The 21,114-nt window shown below is 40.5% G+C and overlaps 1 protein-coding gene across 3 annotated transcripts in view; it reads left to right on the top strand.

Moving 5' to 3' along the window:
* ASTN2 (astrotactin 2) overlaps positions 1-21,114 on the top strand; it is an 856,022-nt gene that overhangs the window by 764,317 nt on the left and 70,591 nt on the right. The window lies entirely within an intron of this gene.

The raw sequence follows: 21,114 nt of genomic DNA on the forward strand, positions 1-21,114 counted from the left end.
CAGTTCTTCTGTGGCTTGAGGTATGAGCTCCAGCAAGTTTCTTCTTTCTCTGGAACTCAAAATAATGAGTTTGGACCAGATTAGCAGTTTCCAAACCTAGGTTATTATACCCTAGGGATACTTTGAGGTATCTCAGGAGTCACCTGGGAAGAAAGTTAAAGTAGACAGGAACTGGAGCCCACTCACATCCTGTTGCAGCAGAACGCCTTGCCTCTGTCTGCTGGGCATTCCTATGAGATTTCACTGCAAATACATGGTCTCCTTTTAAATAAAAGGGTTTTTATTATCATATTGTTATATTTTGTGCACGTATGAATACACAACAACAAATCCCATCACTGTGTACAACTATAATGTACCAGTAAAAAATGTGGAAAGAGAAAGAAAAAAGAATGAAAAGTATTTATTTTCTGCATACATACACACACCAGTTCCCCCAGAAGAAATAAATGAAATGAACAAAAACATTAATTCCCTAGTAATGTGCCCATTTTAGATGTCAGATCTGAAGCATGGGAAGGAACTGAACTATGAGAATACTGTTCTCAGTCATCCCCACTTTCTCGTGTCCCATGACAGAAGAACCTTAGAATCTTTGTTGTCAGGAGAGTTCAGGGTGCCCACTTTGTCCTCTGTGAGCTACAGGGAAAAGGAAGCAAAATACTGATGGGTGTCTTTTGTTTCTCTGAAAAGTCTTACTACTTATTTCAAAATCTTTGACTCTATAACTCGGAATGAGGCCTTGCATGTGAAGTTGCTCTAGATGGCCCAGCCTCTGTTTCTTCACAGTTGATGAGACATCATCTTCCTTTTCTCTGCCTCTTTCTAATTGTCCAGAGTTCTCCCTATTTTGTGAGAGCAGGAGGTCCTAATCCCTCACTTTCCAGCCTGATTTCTTACCCCCTCATTTTCTACTTTCCAGCCTTCTTGAACTAGAGCACTCTAGGGAGAAATAGGGACTAAACCAGATGGATGGGAGTCAGGGGATAGGTGCTGAGAGATAGAACCCACTTTTATATGTGTCTTTGTCTCTCTCTCTCTCTCTGTGTGTGTGTGTGTGTGTGTGTGTGTGTGTGTGTGTGTGTGGTTTCTGGAGGGAAAGTCAGTATGGGCAAAGTAGATAAAGGCACTGACGATTGAATCAAGACTACTGACCATGAGGATAGGGACGTCCCCTAAATTGAAAGGAGTGGAGGAGAAGCAATTCTGGAGGAAAGGAAATAGAGTGACTGGAGAGTGAAGTCCCAAAGCAGTCAGGAAGGGGAGACTCAAGATTCTGGAACCCATGGCAGGCACTGGTTTTATGGAGCTTAAAGGACACCCCTCCCCTCCTCTTGGGCCTATATGAAACAGGAGAGGAGGAAATTATGTGTGATAGCAGAAGAAAAGGGAGACACATGTTGATTTACTCTGTGTTCTCAGTAAAAGATGCAGGCAGGACTGGGAGGAAGGAGAGCTGATTTAAATCCAGCAATGCACTGAAGTGTTTTGCAGTGTGTGGTCCATTTACATCAGAATCACCAGGGAGAGCATGTTATAATGCAAATGCCTGGACTGGCCCCCAAACTACTGAGCCAGAAGTTCTGGGAATATTGAGTTTTTATGCTCTCTAAAGGTAATCCTATGTCCAATGTTCAAGATTCACCTGTATAAGAATCTCCTGGTGATGATGAAACCAAATTAGTTTCCCAAAGGGCTCCCTGAGGCCTTTAAATACCCCTTTTTTCCTGGCTTCACATCCTGGTTTCCTGTAAAAGGCAGAGCAGACAGGGTTTCCCTAGGCACACCGGGCTTCCTTTAGGCACACAGTTAGGTTCCACTGTGGCCACAAGACTATTTGTTCACATGCGAGCCAAGACTGCTTCTTCTCCCATCAGGCTACAAAGCCTTACAGCAAGACCAGGCACCTTGTAAGTCAAGAGACTCTGAGTTCTCACCACCCTTCATCTTCACCTAGGGTCTTTTGCCATTTTTTTTTTTTTTTTTTTTTTTTAGAACAGAAATCCCTGCCTATCTTACAGGGTTTTAGGAGGAAGGAATGAGGCCTTGCATGTGAAGTTGCTCTAGATGGCCCAGCCTCTGTTTCTTCAGGGCATAACAGCATCCTTGAACTACAGCTTTGAAGGGTTCCTTCTGTCCTTTCTGCATCTCCTCCTTGTCCACACCACTTTCAGAAAGTGACTGAGCTTCACTTGAATAATATAAGCCATTCCTCTGAAGGTCATTCCAGGTCAGGACAAATGCAGGATATTTTCTTTAAAGTCATTACCTTATTCTAGGTAGTACTCACTTATTATCTCTGTTGTGCCCATAACTACCCTAGGAGGCAAAAACAAAACAAAAACAAAACAAAAAAACTTACATCTTTGTATTGCAGACAAGGAAGCTGGTGCTTCCAAAAAGATGGATAACAGGTGTTAGAAACTAGAATGAAACCTAAGTCTACCTGAGTCCACAACCAGAATCATCATCTGGACATAAATCTGATTGCTTAGGAACTTCCAACTTTTTCATCTGATATAAAGGGGCCAGAGTGCTAAGTGTTACAGGGGATGAATAGGGCCCTTGATGTGGAATTGTAGAAGGAGGGAATGACTCTGACTTTGGTGGTCTGAGGAGACTGATGAGAAGGAATGGAAATAAAACAGGGATGTTTCACGTGGGATTCGAGTGGTTGTATGAGGCAAAGGATGCCTATGTATTCAATTGGACAGAATAGCGAACATATCAATGGCAAGGATGAGAAGGTAGGAAACTCCAACTCACCTGTGGGAAAGTAAATGGTCTTACAGGTAGTGTCAGAAGCATGCAGAAGACCCGTGAGTGTGGACATATTACAGAGACAGATGTGGGGGGCCTCAAATTCTATGCCTGGCAGGGTGTCTTGGGGAAGGGACTCCGGCAGAAGTGGGCATTAAACAAAGGTCTGCAGGCAGAAAAGGTGAGGTCTTTGGAGGAGTTACCCACATGTTCACCATGGCAGGCACACAGGATCACCTGCAGTTGTTCCTTACCCCTAGCCTGAATCTTTTTGTCAAGGTTTTAGGAACCTCTCTGCAGGCATCACCTTGCAAAAGAGCATCCATCCTGCCTGCTGCCTGGATTGAGCAAGAGTCTGGAAGCAGAGTGAGGAAGTCCCAGCTGTGAGTCAGCCTGTCCCCACACAGGCTCCAGCCCTGGGCTTGGGGCCCCAGCTGGGATGGGAGCTCTGGCCCAGTTGCATTGCTGAATACGGGCTGTACAGCCAAGAGTGGCTCAGAGCTGCCCTGACTCACTGGGAACGACCCGAGCCGCTCGTGCCCCTCTCCTGGCTCCCAACCCTCTTTTTCTTCCTCCTGTATGATCCACCCCATTCTTTCCCCTTATTTCCTATTCTTTTCTTTTACTTCCTTCTGCTATTTTTCCTTTTAAAACATTTTTTTTTGTCTTCTACTTTTCTTTATTTTCAGCTTCTTCCTCTTCCTCCGAATACTGTCATTATTTTTGTCACATGCGATGGGATTCAGGAGACCCAAGTTCTTGACAAACCACTGGCAACTCACTAGGTGACTTTATACTCACTCATTTCCTTTTTGCCTTGATTTTCCCAACTGTCCGGTGAAGCAATAGAGTTAGCTGGAGTTAGCTAGTTAGCAGTAGTTAGTTAGCTAGAGTTAGTTAGCAATAGAGTTAGACAAAGAAGCCCCATTAGGGTTTCTTCTGTAGAATCCTTTGCTTTACACAATGTCACCTCTTTTATTAATTTGCTAAATGACAGCACTCATAGGAGGATCTCAGCATTTATTTATTTAGGGTCATGAAGCTAGATGCTAGCTGCCTACTAAAAAGTTTCTAAAAAGTTCTGTTGCCCAGATCTCTACACCAGAATATGAGAGAATTTATAGGAATGTGACCCAGGCATTCAGTTTTTGAACAATTGACCCTCAGGCGATTCTCCTGTGCAAACAGGGTGAAGAACTGTTGATTTAGAAGCATCTGTCACTTGGTTAAGGTGGAGAGACTGAGGCACTGGGGGCCCAGAGCTGGAAAAGAACACTTTTAGAGTCACACAGTGAGTCAGTGTAGACAGAACCAGAACAAAACCTCCTCTGCCATCCCTGTCCCCTTGGCCCTGATTTTGAATCATCTTAAGCAAATGCCACGGCCTCTGGTGGAGCCAGTCAGGAGAGCAGCCTCCTGACTCTGCCAGAGCCTGGCTTTGAGGCAAGACCCAGACACAGCCCCATTAAGCCCAGCAGTGCCTTACGGGAATCGCTCCTGGCTCCAGCTTAGAGAACAAACAGAGTGCTTGGGTTTTCTTTGGCTATATCCTGGGTTGGGGAGCTGGGAGGGGAGCACCTGAGGACGCAGGTTTGCTGCTCTTCTCTGAGGCAGAGTGTAACTGCCAGAGGCAAAGAGTGGAGACAGGTGGGCTGAGTTTTTAGGGGTGCCTGAGCAGGGTACACCTCCCAGAGCTGCCGCCAGCAGGCTGCCTGAGAAGGCACCCCACGTGGAAGCCAGGGCCTAAATGGGAGTGGGGCATAGAACCTCACCTTGGGTGGCAGTCAGGGAAAACTTGCCAGGTGAGCTGACTCCAAACAGAGCTTCTCAGGTGTATTTGAACCCCAAATCTTCCTCCTAGATACTTACTGCGGTAAAAAGAGGCCTCAGTTGGGATCTTAGTTGTAGCTGCTATTTATTGAAAGCTCCCAACCTTCCAGCTGCTGCGATTAGTTCTTTATACGTTATAGTCAACTCTCAGGTGGCTTTTTCACAGATCAAGTGGCAAACTAGGAATGATTAATTTGCCCACCCCACGGAGGAGGAAACGAGATCACAGAGGTCAAGTCTGTTGTCTCAGTTCTGTAGCCTTGAAGGTACATTGCATAGGAGATACAGAATTCAAACTCGGGTCAGGCCCATTCCAAAGGGCAGCTTCCACCACTCCACAACACTGTTTTCCTATGAATCAGCAGACCTAGGTTGGAATCTTCACTCCTTTCATGACAGACCATGTGACTTAAGACAAGCTAATTGACCTTTCTGAGTCTCGATGTTCTTCTCTGTAAATTAATGCTTGCTTTGCCTACTTCACATGACGGGTGTGAGGATCAAATGAAAGTTGGACATGAAAGAGGTTAGCAAATAACAGAGGGATAGACAAATGGAAGAGATTATTGCTGTTATCACCAAACACAGCTGTGTCCACATGTGGGGAACCACCATCCCTTGTACACCTGTCCACACTTGTGACCTTGGCTGTCTCTGGCAACCTCTTTGGTTCCCAAGGACTCAGGTGGAGGAATGGAAGGGAGAGAAAATAATAAGAACCTGTTTATAAAATACTTCACATCGCCCAGATGAAAGCTTCTAGATAAATATCACAGCACCACATAAATAAAACATAAATGAAATAATATTATTTATACCTCCTCCAGCCGGCACGCCTGTAGACACTGGCATCCAAGCTGAGGGCAGCTTGAGAAAGTACAAAGAATGTGGGCTTTGGAGTTGGTGAAAAGACTTCAGCTTTGCTCCATCCATGTATGGGTTGCCTGACTGCGGGACTGGTTGCTTAGGATCTTCTTCACCAGAGAGTTGGAAATTTAAAAAAAAAAAAAGTATCTATTACCTGACTGTAATAGTAATTAGACAAGTTTCTGTATATATCTCTGGTACACGGCTTATCACCACAGATGCTATTTGCCTCTTACATGTCTGTCTTCCTCATTCTACTGTAGAGCTCCAAAATGCATAGAGTTTCATTCTGACATGATGGGATATGCTCAGGAAATGTCCATTTGTTTCTCCTGTAGTCCTCTCAGAGTTACTCCTAGGTCAAAATGCAGATCCAATTCTGTCTCTAACTCAATATATGACTCAGCTGGAACAGAAAGTATGTAGCACAGGACCCCAACTAGCTGAGCTGTCCAGCTCTGCTACTTCTCCATCTCTGAAATGGGGATATTTCTACCTCATCTAGGTCTTTGTTGAGAGGGTTAAATAAAATAACTGTCATTTATAATGGGAACTCATTATATACTGGACTGGTATATTTGATTTTACAGTGTCATTTCCACTGCGCTCTGAATACCCTACTTCTGGAGCCTTTTATGCCATTCTGTAAGACTCAAAATCTTCAGTTTTCACATTTGGATGAGAAGATTCAGGCGACACCTGATAATTCTCAAGTCATTGTCCTCACGTATCTCTTTGCTGACCTCTGCATACCTGCAGTTAGGGATGCTCAAATCTGTCTACTAGAAGTCAAGAGGCTAGAAATTGGTTCCCACTCTAGAAATAAGCTTCTTTTAATGTGAAATGAAGAGACCCTCCGTGAAAATAAATGATCAGCTCTCACATGGGTAGCACTTTTTACTTCATAAGGTTATAAATCAACAGGGACTTAGAGAGGTGCCAATCATTTTCTCTGGGCCACTCAGCAATGTTTATTTTGGTGCTAGACTTGTATGTTACCTATCTCTTCATTTCTGCTGTCTAGAGAAAGCATTTGGCCTTTGTCCTGTATTCAGAAAATGTTTGTTGAATGCCTTCTAACACTGACTACATGGGAATAGACTTAAAATCTTTTTTTTCTGTTAAAAATTGGTAATTGTAAAGCTGGATTTTTTTTAAAAATTGATTTTTAAAATGAAACTCCTTAAACCATAGGTTTTGAATAAGTTTCTCTCAGAGCTTAAGTAATCCATGGCTAGACCTCAGGACGGAAAGCTGTACAATGGAACAGCTAACAGTATGGAGCAGGGTGGGTGTGATCTGATGCCCTTCTGCCCATGTACATTCCTATAAGATGTATGCATAAGAATTTTCAAAGGTGAATTTTATCACCTTGAAAATGTTTGAAAACTGACTGCTTTGAAGTAATATAAAGAAAGTAGGATATTCCCAACTGAGACACTGCATATAGGAGAGTGAGTGCATATGAAGACTTCAGTCCGCACTTCTTTCAATTTGGGAGCAATACTTTCTATATAAATCTTTAGGGCACTTGCACAAGTATTCCAAGACCTGTGTAATCACAGAAACCAGTGTCACTGCACCTTAGCTAGAAGCTGGAGCCCCAGGCTCTTTCAGACTCTGTTTTCTTGAGGATAGCCCATGGCCCCAGGCAGGCGGCCCCCCATGCCAGGTCTGGCATCCCCGGCTCAGAGTTGGCGCATCTGGGCATTTGGCCTAACTCGGAGCCAGGAGCTGCCAGTGCAGTCCAAGAACATTGCTGGGAAGCTGGAAGGAACTGCCCCAGAGGCTCTGAAGCAACAGGGTCCATCCATGTTTTCTAAGGCAGAGAGGGGAGCAGGTAGTGGGGCCAGGAGCAGGCCACTGGCACTCTCGCCAAGGGTCTTCTGGCTCAGGTTCCAAAATAAGCTAGGCAGAATGTTTCTGCAGCTGGGAAGATGAGGGAATCCCTCTGTGGCCTTTTTATGCCTCATGGCTTTTTATGTCCTTAAAACAGCCACAAAAAATGTCTCCCAGTTCATCTTCTGTGCCATGTTTCCCATTGATTTGGCTCCTGGAACATTGCTGTTGTTTGCTGCTGTGGTCTACAGGGCTGGTCTCCAGTACCTAATTCAAAGTGTGACCTTTGGTGTCTTTTAGGTCTCCTTGCCCTTACTGGGTTCCAGTATAAACTTCTGATATCCCCAAATACCAGTTGACCAAATAACCCGCGAATAAAAACATATAGCTGTTGGAAATGTGATAGAATTGTCAAAAGTACATGAAATCTGTGTAAGCTGCAGGACCAAGTCATCCTTTCTTCTTTTTCTAAGATGTGAAAACATAGAAAATCACTTATAAAAATGGAAGGAAAAAAAAAAAAGGTGGACCATTTTAGGGAAAGACCCACCACTCTCAGAACTAAGACATGTGTCCTTTGTCAAAGATTTCTGATACTGAACAACTTTTGGGGGCAATAGAGTGAGAGACCTTCTCACAAGGTGAGTTACTTGATTAGATAGACATAGAGGACTTTGGGGTTGTTCCTTTCTTCTCCATTTTTAATTCAGATATCTTCCTTCTCCCCATACACTATATATTCCTTAGTATGACTATTTCAGTGCAAATTTCAGGGTTGATTCATCATAAAACACTAGAATGTCAGCCATGAAGTACCCTTGGAGAGTCTTTAGTGCAAATCCCTTGGTCTGAAAATGAGATCCTTTTGGCAGCCTCTTCCCGAGAGCTTCTACAGGGAATTCGAACATTGCTAACTCAACCCCTGTTTTCTCCGTTGGACTGTCTCATGTCCTAATACACATTAGTGAGTTTTAGTCATCTTTTTCAGCTCATGTTAGATTTTCAAGGGGAAACGACAAGGCCTGAACTCCATGTTCTCATTAATGCTTGTCCACTGGCTCGGCAGAAGACACCAACAGGAACTTCACAAGCATCATTCTGACGTCACAGGTAGTTCTGGGGCCAGTGAGTTGGTCAGCAGGTCCCAGTAAGTTGCTGAGAAGCTTCTATCAGCTCCAAATTCACATGAGAGGAAAACAAAATTCCATCATAATGTTGACCATCTGTGGATGAGTACAATTTTTTCTAGAGAGGTCACTGGAGAGGGGGATAAGGGAAAAAAAAAAAGACTATTATCTTACAGGAACACAATCTGTAAGGGATCACTGGTCCAACTAAGAAACATAGTTGATGCAATAGCAGTGAGTTATTCTACCTTGTGGAACTTTTGTTTTATAATAAATTTTAAGCTTTTTTTTCAAGTGGCAATTTTTTAAAAAACTATGGCATGATCAAGAACAAGGTGAATCTGACCACTTTATACTATAATCCTTAAATCTGGAGTTATCAAGGACTCCTCTCATTGCCTCTTGATATTTTCTATTCATCAAAAATACTTGCAGATGGTCTTTAGGGTGCTTATACAATTAAACTAATAGTCAAATTAGTCTGTGCTGTCAACACAGATACTATATAACTTTTTTTGGACTGGATTATTCAAACAATGAACACCAAGATTATTCCAAAAATAACAACCTTAAAACAATACTTTACAAATGGGACTAATACTTTGATACTTCCAAAATGTTATCTGTTTTCCCCAGAATATATAATTTTACTTTGTTCAGCTTTTTCTAATTTGCTTTAAAAGTTAACATTAAACTTACTTTTTCCTTGTCACCCTTACAATGATCTTTGACCAAAAATATTAAACATATCAACATGAAATTACCTGATTTTATTTTTTTTAAATATATATAGAGGAGAGAGAGAGAGAGAGAGAGAGAGAGAGAGAGAGAGAGAGAGAGAGAGAGAATTTTAATATATATATATTTTTTAGTTTTCGGCGGACACAACATCTTTATTTGTATGTGGTGCTGAGGATCGAACCCGGGTCGCATGCATGCCAGGCAAGCATACTACCACTTGAGCCACACCCCCAGCCCAAAAGACCTGATTTTAAAACTATGTGTTCAATTGAAGTGTTGAGATTTATTAGATTATCTTATAGACAATGGATCTTATATAATCTTATAAACCACTTGAAAAGTTTATGTAGCCTTTTTATCATTAAAAATAAATAATAATATTATACTGGGCATGGTGGCACATGCCTGCAATCCCAGCAACTCAGGAGGCTAAGGGCAAGAGGATCATGAGTTCAAAGCCAGCCTCAGCAATGGTGAAGCACTAAGCAACTCAGTGAGACCCTGTGTCTAAATAAAATACAAAATAGGGCTGGGGATGTGGCTCAGTGACCGAGTGTCCCTGAGTTCAATCCCTAGTACCAAAAAATAAAATAAAATAATATTAATAAGACTATCAGAGTTTGTTGGTGCTAATTTAAGTTTGTAAAACTTTGTTGAAGGCAAATTAGCAATGTACGTCAAAAGACTTCTTTAGAGAAAAATTGTTCATAAAAGGGTGTCTGTGACAGTGATAGAAAATAAATAAAAGAAAATCATTTAAATATTACTATTGAAGAAAGCTGGTTACAAAATAGAATTTGGAGTACCTTAATTAAAGAACTTCTAATTGTAGGGTATGGATGTCTTTTTTGAGAACTGAAGGGAGTCTCATGAATCAAGAAGCCTGAGGAAGAGGGGAGTTGTAGAGACAACATATACTATTTTTTAGATCTTTTAGAATCCCATCAGCCCAGTCTCCTTCTTCCTCTATTTCCGCAGGGTACACCAGACAGTGTAGTTACTATCAGTCTAGTATTTCATCCTGCTGCCTGTCTTCATAACACCTCAGCTCTAATTCTTGGGGAGAAAATATTTTGGGACCATCTTGTGCCATTTTCACTATCAAGTCTAACCAGCTGTGATTAAAGGGATAAAGTTTCCTAGGAAAACTCATGATGCAAAGAGTCAAGTGGTATGTGTGCCAGGGTAGGTTCTCAGATAGCAGAGTTATGAACTGGGTAGAACTCACAGTGGCTTATATAATGAAGATCCCCCTTCTCTTATGGGTGTGTGTGTTGTCTGTTGAAGCAAAAAGGACTGCATAAGTATATTCCAAAATATTCCCATATTTTCTTATTTAAATCTGCCATATGATGTATAGCAGATTTAAATTTTCCCTGAATTTTCTGTAATAAATATATTTTATCTTTTGTAACAACGAAAGTGTTTAGAATGGCATAAATTTAATTTTCGTGATGGGAAAGGAGATCCCATATTTACTATAGAATGGGCATATTGAGACTTGGGACAAATGACTCAGAACTGTAACAGCCTAAGATGGGCATGATTTTGGCATATTTCTTTTACAGTGAATGCCTGTTTCATATGTTGTTGAGAGTACGGTTGGTGTGGGGTGTGTGTGTGTGAGTGTATGTGTGTGTGTGTGTGTGTGTGTGTGTGTGTGTTCTATTTTTCTCATTTGATGTGGAGTTCAAGATTTTCCTCAGAGTATTGCCTTTTGTAAATATTTTAGTGTGTATACGTATAAGCTGTTTCATCCTATGATTCTCCCAGATATTACAGATAATTTCTCCAGCATTGGACATTTAGGCATTTACAATTTCTCACTTATTTTGAAGACTGCTAAAAAAATATGGGTCTTTGCATTTTAGACAAAACTCATGTTTTATAAAGTCTGGTAACTGGAAGGAATTTCCAAATCTACTTTAAAAATGCATTTCCCTGATGGGACTTAGAAATAGCTCTTCTCTTCTTCCATTCTGTTTCTTCTCTTTCTGCAAATCACATCTGTGGTGTGCCCTCCTCAGGACCAGTGGCTTTAGACAGCCTGGCAGGTACCCTGCACACAGACCATCAGGTGGGACTACAGGCTGGATGATCATTGGTCCTGGACAACCCACTGAGGCTAAAAGCTGGTGGCCCAACTGTTGGCAAACACATTTTGACCACAGGCCTATAGTTTCCCTTCTTCATGTGTTATTCCATTCATCCTCAGGTCTCTGGAGATCTAGGACTCAGCAAGGATTAAGAAATGAAGCTCCACATATAATTAGGGGGGAAAATGGCAAGAAATCATTTTGCAATTCTCTTCCAGCTTATTTCTTTCAGTGGAAGATGAATTTAAACAGCTGTGAGCTTTTCCTTATTTTTTCATGACTGTGATCTGGTGCAGGATCTAATGAATGGTGAATTTTTCCATCAGACATGAATAAAACTTCAAACTAGAGCCAGAATATCTCAGAGCCAAGAGGATCCTTAGAAATAAATCCATTATAGAGATATGAAAGCTTAGAAATGGAGCTGGCAAAAGAGATACCCGGTGTTTTGTAGCTAGTCACTGACTAGAAAAACTAGACACACCTCACTAGACTTACATATCCTATTTTATCACATCAGGATGTTCATTTTAAGAGCCACTTTATTTTAGGTGCCAATAAGAAAGCAAAGAAAATGTTGCCAGCTGAACTATAATCCAATGTTTTCTTATCAACTGAATTTTATAATTTATATTTATTGAAAGAGCTCACGTATTCTGATTATATTTTATAATCAATCACCCTTATGATATAAAGCAAAATGACTGTTCAGTTATTCATAAAATTTCTTCAGATTTGGAATTTGCCTTTTTCGAATCTCTTTTTGACTTAAGGTAGTTGAATTTTGTGTTTTTTTCTTTTCTTTTTACTGTTATCCTTTCTGCAAACAGAGAGTTGGCAATACTGCCTTTTCCCCCCTCATTTTTTTAAATGACTTTATCGAGATGTAATTTACACACCATAGAATCCACTCATTTCAAGTGTTTCCTTTAATAGTTTTTATACACATTCACAGAATTGTGTAACTATCACCACAGTCCTTTTTTCTTTCCCTTCTGTTCTTCCTCCTCCTCCTCCTCCTCCTCCTCCCCCTCCTCCTCCTCCCCTTCCTCCTCCTTCTCCTCCTCCTCCTCCCCCTCCTCCTCCTTCTCCTCCTCCTCCTCCTTTTATTTTTACTGAATATTAAGTGTTAAGCCCAGGGGTGCTTTACCATTGAGCTACATCCACAATTCTTTTTATTTTTTATTTCAAGACACACTCTCTAAGTGGCTGAGCCTGGCCTGGAACTCAGGTTCTTCCTATCTCAGCCTCCAAATCACTGGGATTACAGGTGTGAACATCCATGCCCAGCCTATCACTTTCCATTTTCAACACTCTTCCAAGAAACTTCATACCTGATAACAGTTACTCCTTATTTCCCTCTTCCTATTTCTTCAACCCCACAAAACCACTAATCTACTTTCTATCTCTATAGATTATTGTGTTAGGGACATTCCATATAATTGGAATCATATCATGCACAGTCTTTTGTGACTTACTTCTTTCACTTAATTCTAGAGGTTCATCCATGATATAGCATATATCAGTACATCATTTATTTATATTGTTGTATTCCTTAAAAGAAGACCCTATGAATGTCTCCAGGATTTTCATACAGTTTTTAATGATGGTGCTTTTCTGGTCTTCTAGTTCCTGTTGGTGAATATTTTCTGACAATATCAGGATTCATATTCCTTCCACAATTATTTCTTTAGTAAATTGTGGCCTAAAGTGTCAAGGGTTGTACTTATGCAGTCAGATCAGTAAGAATGACAGCCAAGTTGGCATGGGCACAGATGGTGACACCGGCTGCCTGATTGATGGACATTGTACAACATTATCACTTGTAGGACTCATCAACTTCAGACATAGCCTAAGGCAAAATGTTCATTTTATAATAAAACATGAAATATCTTTTTTTAAGGTTCTAGGATTGAACACGGGAGCACTCTACCACTGAGCTATATCTCCAGCCCTTTTTTCAAAATTTGAGACAGGCTCCTTCTAAGTTGTACTGGCTGGCCTTGAACTCAAATCCTCCTGCCTCAGCCTCCCAAATAGCTGGGATTAGAAGTATGCACTATCATGCCCTGCCATGAAATTTATCTTTAGATAATTTTTCTTAGGTCAACATGAAGATTTCTTACTCTGAACATCAGTAAGCACAGAGTTAGGACACATAGCTCAGAAACTTGAAGGAATATTAGAAGTCACAGCTAGTGGGACTGGGGTTCTAGCTTAGTAGAGCACTTGCCTCGCATGTGTGAGGCTCTGAATTCAATCCTCAGCACCACATAAAAATAAATAAAATAAAGTTATTCCATCTACAACTAAAAAAATGATTAAAAAAGAGATGGATTTCTTAAAAGAAAGAAATAAGTCACAGCTAGTTGTCATATAGTAATTTCAATCCTGAATTTGGAGTCATAGATCTAGTTTCAAATTCTGATATGGCCAAGTGAGAAAGTAGAGTGACCTTGTGCAAATTACTAAGCCTCTCTGAGCTCCAGTTTTATCCTCTGTGAAAAAGAAAGCAGCCTAGTTCAACACCTCTGTCCTGAAGTTTGATTTCCTGATTATGTATTAGGATTCTTTTCCCATGTGGCATCTGCCCCACTTTTCTGATCCTAAGAGAGTCAATGGAGTCCTCTGATAGCCACTATTTTGCAGGGGACATCTTCATAAAGCCTGAACCATATTTAAAACTTTTTAAAAGTTTGTTCTTTTTAGATATGCAGGGAAGAGAGGGAGTATGGGAATAGGAAAGACAGTAGAACGAATCAGACAGAACTTTCCTATGCTCATATATGAATACATGAACCGTATAACTCCACATCATGTGCAACCACAAGAATGGCATCCTAATTGGATAAGTTATACTCCAAGTATGTATGTCAAAATACACTCTACTGTCATATTGAAAACTTTTCTCTAAGAAACTCTTGGATTTTCTGGCTTTAGAAACTCAAGTTCAATCAGTTTGCATTAAAGTACAGTTATTTACCTCCTAGCATTTTCCAGTATATTTAAAGTTCTCAATGTCCCTACCACACATACATATCACACATACATATTACACATGGCACTCTGCTTCATATCATGATTGTAGGTCCCAGATAGAGGGGAAATCTGCAGTTGACAGACATATGATAGAACTGCCAAGTGAACCTGAAGTTACCAATATAAATTGCAAAACCAAAAATCACAATTCTGTTTATTCCACCGGTATGTAAACAAGGAGAAATTTTAGTGAGAAACAAGGACAAATGAAAGAGAAAAATCTATGAGCACCAGCAAGCAGAGGGACTTTGGATCACATGCCATGTAAACTTTTTCAAGTGCAGTGACACTCTATTGCTGTTGTAGTACCCATGGCTGTACATTTAGGACATGAGTGCAAGTGAAAGGTGGCTCTATTGTGGAGGTTGGTCTATAGCTAGCAGCCAAGGACACAGCAATACCAGCCCTGGTGATGAGGGTTTCCATAGCAAGGGAAACCAAAGAGCAATGGCAGCCTAAACTGTACCCCAACCAGGACTAAGGAATGAGGTGAGGGCAAGAAGGTCTCCTTGCTCACATTAGTAGTACTTATTGAATAAAATCATTTTGACTTCACTTTCCATCTCAGCAGGATTCTTTGTTTTCTTACATAAAATAAAAATATCTGTGCATTCATTCATTTAATAACTATGTATTTAGTGCCTGTCGCATGCCATGCTCTGTCCTAGGTGCTGAGTATTCAATGAACAAAGGGAACTGGTCCTGACCACTGGGGGGCTGTCAGATTGATCTGTTGCATATTAACCTGACAGACATGTAGGCAATTCATAGTATGATAAGGACTATGAAGGGAAGAATTAGATGTTAGGATGAGGGCTAGGGAGGACCCTATTTAGTTTAGTGTTCTCATATTGAAAAAAATCTTCTGATTCTTGACTATTGTATTAATTCATTCATTCATCAAATATTTTCTTTTTATTTTAATTAATAAGTAAAAATTATGTATATTTATGGTAGGTGGCATTTTGATAAACATATACCTTGTGGAATGGCTAAATTCAACTATTTGACATTTGCATTACCTCTCTTATTTGTGTGTGTTTGTGTGTATGATGAGAACACTTGAAATCTACTCTGTACAATTTCTAAGTATACACATATTTATATTAACTGTAGTCATTGTGATGTACAATAGATGTCTCAAGATTATTCTTCAAACTAGCTGACATTTTGTATCCTTGACCAATATCTCTCCACTATCTGCCTACTCCAACCTCTGGTAACTACCATTTGACTCTGTTTCCATGAAGTTTGTATTTTTAGTGTCTACATTTAAATGAGATTGGGTGGCCCCTGTCCTCTGTGCCTGGTTTATTCCACTTAACATAGAGTCCTCCAGTTTCATCCATTGTATTGCCAACTACAGGATTTCCTTCCTCTTAAAGCTTCAGGAGGATCCCATCATGTATATGTACCACATATTCTCTTTCATCAATGGATGGACACTTACACTGATTCCATGTCAAGGTTGTTGGGAACAGTGCTGTGATAAACATGAGCATGCAGATGTCCCCTTGATATGCTAATTTCATATCCTTAGGATTTGAATGCACTGGTGGGATTGCTTGTAGTTCTATGTTTAAGTTTTTGAGGAACCCCCATACCGTTTTCCATAACAGCTGTACCAATTCATGTTCCCACCAACAGTATCATTCTGAATCAGCATCTTCTCTCAGAACTTTTCTGGTCTTTTGTGATACCAGCCATTCTAACAGTGGGATGTGACATCTGATGGTGATTAGCAATTTTTAGCATTTCTCATGTACCTTTGGTCATGCATATGTCTTCTTTTGAGAAATGTGTATTCAGGTCTTTTGCTAATTTTTAAAAATTGACTTGTTTACCTACTGTTTGAGTTCCTTATATATTTTGCATACTAACCCCTTATCAGACTTATAAATATGCTCTCCAGTTCCATAGGTTGTTTATTCACTCTGTTGATCCTCCCCTGCCCTTTGGCTATGTAGAAGCTTTTTAATTTAATACAACTCATTTGTCTATTTTCCCCTTTTTTTGTTGTTGTTGTTACCTATATTTGAGTGTTGTATCAAAAAGATCCAAATGGCTATCGCTATCATAGAACCTCCCTCAACCCCGTGTTTTCCTTCAGTGGTCTTACAGTTTCAGACCTTATATTTATGTCTTTAATCCATGTCGAATTGTCTTTTGTATGTGCTATGAAATTAGGGCTTAATTTCAATCTTCTGATGTGAATAAAGTTCCCTTTATACAACAGACTATTTTTCCCCATTGTGTATTCTTAGCATTTTTTTTTCAAAAATTAAATGATCTCAAATGAGTGGATTTATTTTTGGTCTCTATTACATTCCACTGATTTGTGTGTCATGAGACATTGTCTAATAACTTGTTTTGGGCCAGAATTGGATCTGAACACCTATGATATATATATCAGACTGAGCTCACCAAGATGTTAAAAATTCTGTTAGGAAGGCATAGGAAAGATCACAATGACTGAATGATTATTTTTTCTGAAATTAATTTTTACTTTATCTCTTATGTTTCCTACTCACACCAACCCCATAGTGTGAGTTATAACATGGACAACTTTGGTAATGGCCAAAGGTGTTCTTCTGGATCTGTGTATTGCAGCATATATATTGTGTGTATCATATCACAGATAGAAAAGAGGGGCTGTTAGATATTTTTGTGACATGGCACACACATGCGCAGGTAGTGTATGTGCTGAAAGCATATATGTCATGCTGGACCTGTGTTCTTTGTGTGAATGAAATCAACCCCATGCTTGCCTCACATGCACAAGGCCCTGGGTTCAATCCCTAGCACCAAAATAAAATAAAATAAAAAAGAAAAAGAAAAATCAGCACCAAATAACAGAAGTATGTGTGGGTTAGAGCAGAGGACTAGAGAGGGCTCTGGAGGGTCTCACTTTTGTTTTGGGGAAGAAGATAAGGTAAAATAACCCACCAAGTTGAGGCATCAGCCCAAGAATAAGCTCAAAGGGATGAAGCCATAAGTCTGGTGGCTGAATATGGCAGAGAGGATGGTTTATGGAGAGAGTGGGTCTGGGATGGTGGTGGAACTGTATTGTCTAGGGCAATCCTAAAGACCTTAACCCTTTCCTGAGTCCATGGAGGATAATCACTGAGGACCTTTAGTAGAGGACCAATATGGCAAGAGCTTTGTTTAGGTTGGAGTGAAAAAGGAATAAGAATTCACAATGGGAATTCTCAGGACATCCTTCTGCCACTGTTGAGAATATAGGTGACTTGCCTTAATAATTATCCTGTAGCTGTTTTCCTGGGTTACCCTTCTTACTCAAATACAGGGATCAGTGTTAGAATAAGAAATGAGTATCATTTTTATATGATGCTTGATTTACTAACTTGCTACGCTGGGCATAAAGGGAAGAAGGTAGTTGTACAGAAGCTCCCAGGTTGGATAAGGTGAGAAGAGATGAGGAAGTTCTAATCCTGACCTTGGAATTCTCCTGATCCTGGGCTCTGCTGCTGCTTCACATGCCTCACCTTTCATCCTTCAATCTGAAAATCTGTCAGAAGAGCCCCAAAAGGAGCATGATCTATATTGTCCACATATGTTCCAATTACTGTTCTATTTTAGTCCTCTGTTTCTAGTAGCTTATGAGTTGTGGATCAGAGATGCCAAGACAGCTTAGAGAGAGAAGCAGGCACATCTCCACAGAGAAAAGCGGGAACTTTTTACATGTAACCCTGAGAAGCAAATATAATTTTCCATATAGAAGATGTGTAGAGGGCTCATTCTGGTCAACTGGACCGTAACTAACAACTCTTAAAAGTTGCACAGGAAACTTTAAAATTATCAAAGCAATTCTGCCTGACATTTTCTTTTCAGTTCATAGACCCCCAACATAATAGGAATTTTCATGTCTATTGACAGATAAGGAAACTGAGACTCAGAGATTTTAAAGGCCACTCAACTCATAGGGCAGGAAAACTGGACTGGAACTCAGGTCATCTTGTTCTAAATACAGACCTCTTTCCATTACCCCATGCTGCCTCCCAGAAATCAGTGGCAGCCTGCAAGGAAAAGGTGTTTCTGGCATCTCAGCCCAGAAGGGAACTCTGAGCATATTTTCCCATGGAAACATTTTCATCCATGCTGGTTATGATCTATGGCTCAAATAGTAAAGTACTGTGTTTTAGCAATTCACTTGCCTTCCAGTCAATCTAGTTACATTTCACATAGCACCTACGAGGTAAGGCTATAACTAAATAGAAAAAGACATTTTTCCCACTCTGGTGAGAGATGAAAACATACACAGAAGCTACTCAGAAGTAGGAGCCCCTTAATACTTCTCCCATCGTGACTCACTTTTTCTCTTCCTTTCACTAGGCAGTACAACCCGCATTAGAAATATTTGTCAATGAAATGGGGGAATAAACATCCACAATAGAATTATAGAGCAAGACAGATCTTAGTCCAACTCTAAGCATGTAAGCTTTGCCACTGTATGACTTTTTTTTTTAACATTTGGCTTTTCTCAATTCACCAAAAGTTCTACCAGCACTGTCTGTAAAAGTTATGCCATGTACCTATAGCCCCAGAAAGAATCTTCCTCATGGGACTCAGCTCTGATTCTCTGCTTTGTGAAGGGCTAGTTCTCATTATGGAAGGCTTTTGAAATAGCAAAGTAAGAATTTGGAATTAAGGTCCATGAACTGCATGGTTTAGCAAATTGTGACTTTAGGAAGTAATGTTTGAAGCTGATGTCACATGCTTGGTTAAACAAAAATGTCTCAATCTACCCAACCCAAATCAAGTGCATCCCATTTAAGCCTTTTTACCTCATATATGTCCATCATCGTCAAAATTACAAGAGCTCCCTATTAGTTAGGGCCTACTTTGGACCAGGGACTGCTAGGATCTTTCTCTATCATATTGCCAGGGCTCATAATTCTGCAAGGAAGGTGTTGGGGACATCTGTGTTAAAATGAAGTGATGGAAGCTCCAGAGGGTTCAAACCCACCCCAAGCCACCATTGCTCCCTGTTTACACCAGGCCATTTCAGGAAGCTGAGTCAGCTCTTCCAGTGGCTGTGGTTTTGGTGTATTCTCAGCAATAGGCAGGCTTATTCTTCTCATTTTCATTACCCTTTCCTTCTGATCAAAATGTCCAGAGTGTTTAAATCACCTCAAGAGCAAGTTTGTGTCCTTGTGTCTGCTCTTGATAGACTTTCTGTCTCTTCCTTTGCTAACACACTGCCTTCTGTCACTTCTTATGATTGTCATTAAAAAAAAATAGTCTCTGAATTTTTTTTATGGGCTTGGCAATGACAAAATCAAACTTATCTTAAATAACAAGTTAATAATTCTCAGTTGAGATCATAAGAATCTCCTATAACTCTTGGATACTTATCCTAACTTCCTATGGATAATTTTTGCTGTAATTGTAAGGTCTTTTGCTGTTTCTGCAAATGAAAATTGTTTTTGGGGGTTGTCAGGTCACATGAGGTACTTTTGAAGCAAGAAGTTAGCCTTAGTTTGGAAGACAAGTCTACCCTGGAATTCCTAAATTTTCTAAATAGTATTGTGTATTCATAGTTAATACTTGTACCAACTCACTGAAAATAGCATATATTATAAGGCAGATTATAGAATTTAATGACAGACATGGATTTGTGAATTAGCTGGGGAATTTATTTGCTGTGCAGCAGGGGTCAGTCATTCAGATTCATTTTTCAGGCCTGAATGATGGGAGTCATCACTTCCTTCCACTTCTCTTCTTCCTGTTCCTCCTCTTCTTCTTCCTCTGCTTCCTTCTCATCCTACTCATGTGTATTGTACTTCTAATGAAGATGAATGTAGATCTAGAAAATAGAAGAATCACTTCAACAGTCTCCTAGGGCCCAGCTCTGACTTTAAAAATGCCCAGTGACAATACTTCAACTCTGCATTTGAGGGGCACAAATTATTAAAAACACGAATAGCTTTATGTTTTATTCTCAAAATTGGTGTTCACTGTCTGTGCAAGTTTGGAGATGCTCATTGATGTTGCACCTCCATTTCTTCAACTGAAGAATGAGGATCATAATTCAAACCTCATGGCACTTCTGTGAGGATTAGAAAGATCCTGTATCTATAGCATCAAGCCCAGCAGCTGGCATATGACAAGGATCTTGATACTCAGCCTATGGGTGGTAATCCCCAGAATTCCTCTAGGACCAATAATTCTTTAAATAGATGGGAAAATCAAGGTCCAGAGAGGGCAGGTGAGTCACAAAGTAAAAAGTAAGTCAGAGTACAGCCCAAGACCAAGCCCAGGTTTCTCTCCTCTCCAGAGAACCGAAGGGTCAATGACTTGCTTCCTCCCCTGCAGGACTTGGCCATAACTAGTCGGCAAATGGAAACCTTGGGGCCATGAAGTAAGTCATCCCCTCTTCAAAGAACGGAAATGACTCTGAAGGGTAATTGGACCTCTGCTTCCTGGCTCTCTGGAGCTTAGAGATGGCCAAAGCAATACTCTTCCTGTCCTCTCCCACACATTTCAAACTCGATATCAATTTCTTCCTTTTGTGGCTGCTTGTGGCTGGTCTAGCACATGGATACTTAGCTGCCTACTTCTAGATAAGGGCCGGGGCTTTTGTTTGTGCACCAGGCTTTTGCAAGTTCTGTGCCTTGGTGGGGAAAACATGGAGAAATCACTCCTCACACCTCCAACTCCTGTGGCTTCCCGCCTAAGACAGAGGGTCTCAGATAACATCTCTTTCCCAGTGTAGACTTGGATGTGGAAGTAATAACAGGCAATACAAGCTGATGGAGTAGAAAGGGCTTTAGATCTGAGATTGGAAGCTCTCA

This window comes from Spermophilus citellus (assembly GCF_964194105.1).
Source record: "Spermophilus citellus genome assembly, chromosome: 2".
NCBI classification, from domain to species: Eukaryota; Metazoa; Chordata; class Mammalia; order Rodentia; family Sciuridae; genus Spermophilus; species Spermophilus citellus.